This window comes from Zea mays, chromosome 6, assembly GCF_902167145.1.
Source record: "Zea mays cultivar B73 chromosome 6, Zm-B73-REFERENCE-NAM-5.0, whole genome shotgun sequence".
Lineage (NCBI taxonomy): Eukaryota > Viridiplantae > Streptophyta > Magnoliopsida > Poales > Poaceae > Zea > Zea mays.
Window position 1 is genome coordinate 32,065,185 of NC_050101.1, and position 8,071 is coordinate 32,073,255.

General features: G+C 45.1%; 1 pseudogene across 1 annotated transcript; it reads left to right on the forward strand.

Moving 5' to 3' along the window:
- Positions 1–27: 27 nt before the first annotated feature.
- LOC103629164 (dnaJ superfamily - PLN02746 superfamily - protein phosphatase 2C superfamily pseudogene) lies at positions 28–5,155 on the forward strand (annotated as a pseudogene). The gene is made up of 11 exons (NR_161389.1): positions 28–824; positions 1,234–1,283; positions 1,379–1,665; positions 2,048–2,226; positions 2,483–2,551; positions 2,727–2,850; positions 2,939–3,273; positions 3,523–3,697; positions 3,866–4,045; positions 4,189–4,508; positions 4,686–5,155. The product of NR_161389.1 is annotated as a dnaJ superfamily - PLN02746 superfamily - protein phosphatase 2C superfamily pseudogene (transcript).
- Positions 5,156–8,071: the final 2,916 nt, after the last annotated feature.

Sequence of the window (8,071 nt, forward strand, 5' to 3'; positions counted from 1 at the left end):
CCTCTGCCGCCGCGCCGCGATGCCCGCCAATCACGCCAGCGCGTTCTCCGTGTTCCGCCAATCTCACAGCAGCGCGCTCGGCAAACTCTCTTCCCCACCGCGGTCCCCCCTTCCCCACCCACCGGAGACCGCGCCCTTCCCCCTTCCCCACAGCGGCCACCGGATCTGGCATGGCACACACCTGAGATTGCGCTCTTCCCCACCGGATCCAGCTTGGCGCACACCGGAGACCACGCCCTTCCCGCTTCCCCACCGCGGCCACCGGATCCAGCATGGCACACGCGCGCTCCGGCATGGCGCATCCACAGCGCGAACGCCCGAAATGGAGCAGCGAGCATCCATGTACCCATCGGAGACCAGGCCATTCACCACCGCAGTCCCCACCCCACCCCATCCCCCGCGCATCACGCCCAACCCGCATCCGGATCCGGAAACTTTCATTCACCTCCCATGGTCGCTCTCCCCTGTTCGGATCTAACATTCGAGAGTTTGGTTCGGTCTCAAGCAGCGACGGCGTCACGGGCGTGGCATCGAACGCGGACGCGGTGGCGATGTGGATGTGGATGGTGTCCTGCAGGGCGCCCTGCGGCTGGTGCTCAAGTCCACAGGCGACACCACACCTTCATCCTCGGTGCCTTCCACAACACCCCCAACATCCCGACGGCTGGGCGACACGGGACGCGCGCTCCTCACGGTCTCCAACATCCCGTTGGGTCGCCACCGCCTCTGCTGCAGTATCCACCATAAGACTACTCGGTGGAGGGCAAGGTCAAGGCATCATTCTGCTGTGTCAAGGCCATGTGCTCCGAGCTCATCCATGTCTGGTATGGATCACACCGTCTTCTTTACCTCTGCACTGCCCCTTTTATCGGGTCCTCCGTTCTTCTGGTAATGGGGTACCGTGAAATTCTGTTTCGTTGCCATAGTGGAAATTGCAGCTGCAATGCATGAGGGAAGGTTGTTGGGTGTGTTTGGCTAATTCTCTCCCAAAATGTGGAAGAAAATATGTTCTGGGATTGTGTAGGATTGTTTCCCTGGTTATAGGCAAAAACTTAATGGAGCTCTGCTGCGATTACTTTTAGCTCTGTGTTAATTAACCCTAATTTTGTTCAAAAACATTTGAAGACGAATTGAATCTCGGAAAAGAAAATTTCTTTGCATGGGTAGTGTGTTTGGCTAATTCTCTCCCAAAATGTGGAAGAAAATAAAGGGAATACTGTGCTTGAATTGCAGCAAAGATCTATAGAATTCAGTTCCATTATACGAAGACATCAATCGATGAAGTGAGTGGAAGATCTTGCAATTATTGAGGATAATTTTGTATTCCGTAGTTTTGTCAAAGAAAATAGTAATATGGATAATGCTGGTGTATGCGCAGATCATCTTTGCTTGAACGGATGCCTGTATTGGATGAAGCTAATTATTTGGTGAAGAGAGCTGCTTCTATACAGGCTGCAGTTCCATCTGTAAATTCTGCTCCAGCAGTCACTTCTGGAGGCCCATTTAAGCTTCCTAATGGTGTTGGAAAGCCTGCAGCTCCTTTAGCTGATTTGCTTGATTTGAGTTCTGATGATGCTCCGGTGACTACCTCGGCCCCTACAACAGCACCTAATGATTTTCTACAGGATCTGTTGGGCATTGGCTTGACTGATTCGTCTCCTATAGGTCTTACACTAAGCTATTTTGCTTTCTTATTGATTTGCTTCTGCTGCTTGTTGGTTTGCTCACGCAAAGCACGTCATGCTTTATCATTATGTTTATTATTTCTTGGCACATGACACAGTACACATTTGGTTTTATTTTATGCCACTAATGCAACATGCTTATTTCTGAACACATACTCCAAGTTTGGTATTAACTTATGCCAGTAGTGCATACCTTGTTGTTCTATAAATAGGATTAAACATGGTCGAGTGCATCTTGTTTCAGACGGTTAACATCTATTGATTATACATTTATGCTCTGGTTGTAGCGACATTGTTAGTTGAAATGTTGCTTATGAGTTTGGTCTGGTCTTGTTATGAGTTTGGTCTGGTCTTGTGTCTAGGCAGAGCTCCGTCTACAAGCACTGACATTCTGATGGATCTTCTATCTATTGGTTCATCTTCTGTACAAAATGGACCACCAACGGCAAGGTGCTAGATACTAATTTCAGGATCGGAGAACATCCGCCGCGACTCCATGCTCCAGGAGATCAAGTCTGCCTACCAGATTCTTGCCCACAAGGTGCTGTGCGCTTCCCCCTCCTCTTCCTACCGCGTTGTTTATATTGGTGTTTTGTTATGCTGTATTAATTTCCATACGCTTATTAATTTGAGCCATCTACATAGTTCCTAGATACTAATGCTGGGACGTAGTATAATTTTTGAAGAGTTTAGAAAATAAACCCATGCTGTGTTGGATCTGTTTTTGACATGTCTATAATTGTAGTACTAAAGCTACATACATTGACCATATTTCCCTGGTTTGCTTTCGGTTACAGTACCATCCTGATATGAATAAGAGTCCCGAAGCAGAAGAAAAGTTCAAGGAGATCAGTGCTGCATATGAGGTAATCTTCAGCCTTGTGGCTTCAGCTGAAGTGCTGAAGGAGAATAGCACTAGAACGCGCTGAGTATTATATTAGTTTAGCAACATGTGTTTATTTCCTATTAGATTAGTTTAATTCTAACATGATTGATTCAATCCCGATTCGTCCACCCGTTGCCGTGAATTCCTCCGCCAAGCTTGGATCTGACCGCTGTACTTTGTGTCGCCGCTTGAATCTACGGTTCTCTTCTTCCTTGTTCATCCCGTGGATCTGTCCCGTGGTGGTCCAAGCATTCGATTTCTGCTATTATAACATCCAACGTCGTGAGTTGATTTTGATTTTTTTCGTCGTCGTGCTTTTCCCTTGCTGTCTTTGTCGATGGTGGCTCGGTTGCTTTGACATCTGTAGGTTGGCGGTGAAGAGCAAGGGGACAGATAAGCCCAAAGGCAGCAAGGGGAACGTCGACAAGGACCCCAACAAGCCTGACTCCCAACATTTTTTGTCCGCCGGTGCTGTAGCGGAAGCCCAAAGGCAGCAAGGGGAACGTCGACAAGGACCCCAACAAGGCTGACTCCCAACATTTTTTGTCCGCCGGTGCTGTAGCGGCGGCGCTGGTGAGCTCCCCCATGCTGGGCTCTGGGATGCTCCCAGGCGCCGGGTTCGGCGAGACGGGGACTGATCTGGTGCTGGGCTCTGGGATGCTCCCAGGCGCCGCTGCCTTGCAGTTCCTCGGTCGATTCAAGGTGAGCATCGGAGTTTAGAATTCAGAACCATGAGGCCAGACTTTGGTAGTGCCATTGCTTGATCTCGTGATCAGGGCCTCAGGATCGGAACTGATCTGGTGACTTTGGTAGTGCCATTGCCATTGTTCGTTTGCAACTGATCTGGTGACTACCTGAGTCCATTGGTCCCTTTAGGATCAGAATAGTTGCTTTTCTCATCATTGTTTACTTCAGCTAAATCTCAACTTCTTGAGATCTTGTTTGTAATAGGGAATATTATCAGTGGAAGAGACTGGTGAATCAAAGGCCGTCAACGCTAGATGGAGGCAAAGTGCCTGCTGCATTGGGCCACCATGTTTTTGGTGCGGGCTGTTCCTCACGGAACCAACATATCTACATATATTTTTCATCTTCTCATCAAGGGAGTATATGGGTCGGGAGCAAGGTGTGTTGAAGTCTCATACCCATTCATTGGTTTGGTTTACTTGCTATTCTTTTGTAGACTACAGAGATGATCTGACTGTTATTTTGAGATGCTTGTTCTAGACAACTTGGCGATGTGCTTTACATTAGACTTCCAATCATTATTATTTTAAGTAAGTTCCTATTCCAGGTTCTACATGACCTACTAGGGTATGTAAAAATTATGGAAGTAGGGCCACGAGATGGTCTACAGAATGAGAAGGACATCGTGCCAACACCTGTAAAGGTTGAGCTTATACGAAGATTGGCCACATCCGGATTACCTGTTGTGGAGGCAACGAGTTTTGTATCTCCAAAACGGGTACCTCAGGTATAGTGCTTTACAAAATCTCTGGAGAACATTCAGATTAAACACATGTTTTATCTGCACCTATTGTACACACTGATTTTCTCAGGACCCTGATTTACAACTTGGGTTTTTCTTCAATATGTAATTGAATTTTCATGGAGCAGGCAGGACTGAGGCTGTTTCATCCTCCTCTGCTGCGGGGTGGGCTAGGTCGTCACCATGGCGTCACTCGTGGCGTCTTGTGCAGTAGGGACGACAGCAGGGAGCTGTCAAGATGGGTTACCTCAAGATGGACGAGGAGTTCCTCAAGAGGGGCGAGAGCGGGGGCACGTGCTGCGTCATAGCCCTTCTCCGAAAGGGTAGACTAGTCGTCTCCAATATTGGAGACTGTCATGTGGTGCTCAGCCGAGCAGGGAAGGCAAAGGTGCTCACCTCTGACCATCGGGCCTCCCAGGAGGATGAGAAGCAAAGAATTGAGAATTTGGTATGCCCAGGATGTCATATCCCTCCTCCTTTCTTTTGCAAACTCTGCTAATGCAATTGAACAATGCACCGTAGCTGGATCGGCTAGATGATTGAGCAATTAATTAACAATCAAGAATACATGAACTATACATTGCTGTGCAATCTCGCTTATGTGCTTTGCTCATTTGCTTTTTAGGGTGGATTTGTGGTGAATTACCATGGGACATGGAGAGTCCAGGGCTCCCTGGCAGTGTCTAGGGGCAATGGGGATGGACACCTAAAGCAGTGGGTTGTGGCTGACCGAGAGACTAGAACGCTCCTCATCGACCACCAGTGCGAGTTCTTGATACTTGCTTCTGATGGCCTATGGGGTAAGATTGATAATCAGGATGCAGTTGACCAAAACTCTAGGCATTAGCACTAACAGAGACCGGTGGAAGGCAGGACTTTGCTGCCTAAAGTTTCCATGAGTCAGCGCTATTTTTGGGTGTTTAACATTCATTCTTTGTCATAGAACCATTTGTTATATTATTAGATGTAATTAGATCTATTTGATTCATTCTTCGGAAATATTTATTGAGATAATGCGGGGTGATCTCTCGCTTCATGATCCATTGACTGTAAAAGGCGATTTGCCTATGTTAATACAATGATATATTCTATTCAGAGAAAACTTACTGTGTTTTTGTTTTGTATCCTTTTTAATCCTAAACTGAGAACACTAACCGCATGTGTACTAAATACAATAGACAAATCTCTTTTGAACTTCTAACTTTAAATGAATAGCTCACCAAATTACGTTCTAGAGTCAGCTCCATAATTTAACCCTTTCAGTTTTTTTCTTTGTTTGCACGATGTAATTGATAATAAATTTTATTGCCTATATTTCTTGTACACAATAACAACATTCAGCTTTCAAAGTTCATCATGAAGTAATGTCCGGAGCTGCGAGAATGGCGCCATATAGTATAAAAATGAGCTACTATTTGGAAAAGTCTTATACTTATCAGAAGTAAGTTTTTGATCCTCCATTTTAGTACAGATTTTGTGATTCCAGATCTGTTGACCTCAAGCCAGATTGTGATCCTATACTTTGAAATGAACTGCTTGAGCTGTAACAAAAGACATAAAGGATTGAGTGTTCACTTGTTTCTATGGTATTCATTAATGAGTGTTTGGTTTAATGAATCATCTTTTCTGATTTAGGTTGTCCTATTCTCTATGGTATGTAACTAAATAGCCTATACAAAAGTTACCATAATGGATCAGATCTTAACGGAAATTGTTTGTGAATATCTATCTAGCTTCTGGAGTTCTGTTAAGCCTTCATTTATCTTCTAACTAGGCATAGGATCGTCTCATTTACCCTTTAGCTGAGAGCATGTCCATTTCACCTCCATCGCTTGGAGCATGTCCATTTCACCTTCATCACATTAGTAATCATGTACTATCAGGACATAATCCCTTCGCTGCAAAGGAAAGGCTTGGCACACCATTGTTTTAGTTATTATGATCTGAACAAACCATTTTATATATGAAGCTCGTGGCAATGGCAGCCCCACAACACGACGATGGAACCCGTAGTGCGCTTAGGCTCGCGCTTCTTTGCAACAATGCATTGTTCTCCATAAGGGCTCCCGTCACTATTGCGTTCACGTTGTCCGTTGCAATTGGAGGCTCGTTAATTTGTGTTTCGTCGCAACGCACAGGCACATACCTAGTAGCTACTTATGCTCAACAGATTACTCTAAATTCCATTCCCTAAACAAATATTCTTTGTACTTTATAGCACACTCTAAAATTTTTTATTCTCTATATCTTCTCAATCTCTAGCAGAGTCTCCTAAATTCGATCCTCTAAAGCTATAGTGTTAAAATATTTCCTTTTTCCATTTATTTAGCTGTTTTCTTTGTTTTTTTCCATTTGACGTAACAAAAAGGATACGCAAAACAGTGTATTTAATTAATTTGCAATTAATAATCTCCGAAATAATGTTTGATTAATAATTTTGAATTGTAAATATTAATTAACATTCGATGTCATATTGTGTGTAATTGTTGTCGATAAAACGTCGCATAGTACTTTATTGGTATAAAAATTTGTTTCTAGATTTACTAGCTTCCATCATAAGCCACGACACTTCTTCAACAAGCCATCGACTAGCTTCGTCTGCACGCCACCACGATGCCTTGTCTCCGAAGCCTATTCGTTTTATAAATAAGCACTCATGCTTCAATACTTCACTCACACTTCACTTTCAAAGTTCCACAACAATGAACCCGTACTTAGAATCCAACGTTCTTCTTAGGATAATGCAAGAAATGGAAGAGGAAGAAGAAGAGTTGAAGATGGCGACGTACTTGCATCTTAGGAGGTGTCATGCACGCAATGAGCGTCGTCACGATGGTTCCATTCCTGGGCGTGTTCGGATTCATCATGATCACATGAGCGGCGATACAAGAATCCGAGCGGACTACTTTGGAGCCCAACCCGTGTACACGGATGCTCAATTCCGTAGGAGGTATTTCATATATTTCATACGCACATTCATTGTTACATGTACTTAACTTGATCGAGCCTTACAGTGACACACGTTTATTATATGGTAGGTTCCGCATGCGTCGCCATGTGAAAGGAAAATGTGCCTTTGGGCCATTTCTATAAATATTTTGGTGATTAGATAACCAACACAAATTACTTTGGTTCATAAGTGCTAAGTGGTTGAAGATGCAAATCAAAGAATCAAGGTATGCCCGTGGCCTTAGTAAATTGTTTTTGGATACTAACATATTTCTCTAAGTGCTAGAAATCTTGCCAAATCAAAATAAATTGGATTGGAGAAGTTTGGCATGAGTTCAGCCAAACATGCACCAGCCTGGGGTGCACCGGACTGTCCGGTGCCCAGGCTGGCCCCGGCGACGAACTCTTCGCTCTCGGAAATTCATCGAGGGCGCCGCCGCTAAAATTAACCAGACTGTTCGGTGTGCACCGGACTGTCCGGTGAGCCAACGACGCCTACGCCAACGGTTGACAGCACAATTAGCGGACGACGCATGGCCTGAGCCAACAGTCAGTTGGTCGCACCGGACTGTCCGGTGCGCCAACAAGACCGACGGTGCAACGATCGACTTCGCCAGGAAAGGAAGGAGATCGAGCACCAGACAAGCACTGTTCATGTCCGGTGGTGCACCGGACTATCTGGTGCGCCACCCGACAGAAGGCAAGAATTGCCTTCCAAATGGAACTCCAACGGCTCCTAGTTGCCTTGGGGCTATAAAAGGGACCTCTATGCGCATGGAGCACTACACCAAGCATTCACTAAACATCCTAAGACGCCTAGACTCCGCAAATATGCATTTGGATCATCGTGACTGAGATTTGAGCACTAAGTGTGTTGTGAACTTGTGGCATTGTTCTTGTGTGCTCTCTTCTTGACTTGTGTGCGTATTGTTGATGCGATTTTGGTCTTGTGTGTGTTTCTTTCCCTCCCTTACTGAAAGGGAAATAGGCTAAAACCTTTTCCTAATTGATTTTGGTGGTTGAATTGCCCAACACAAATAATTGGACTAACTAGTTTGCTCT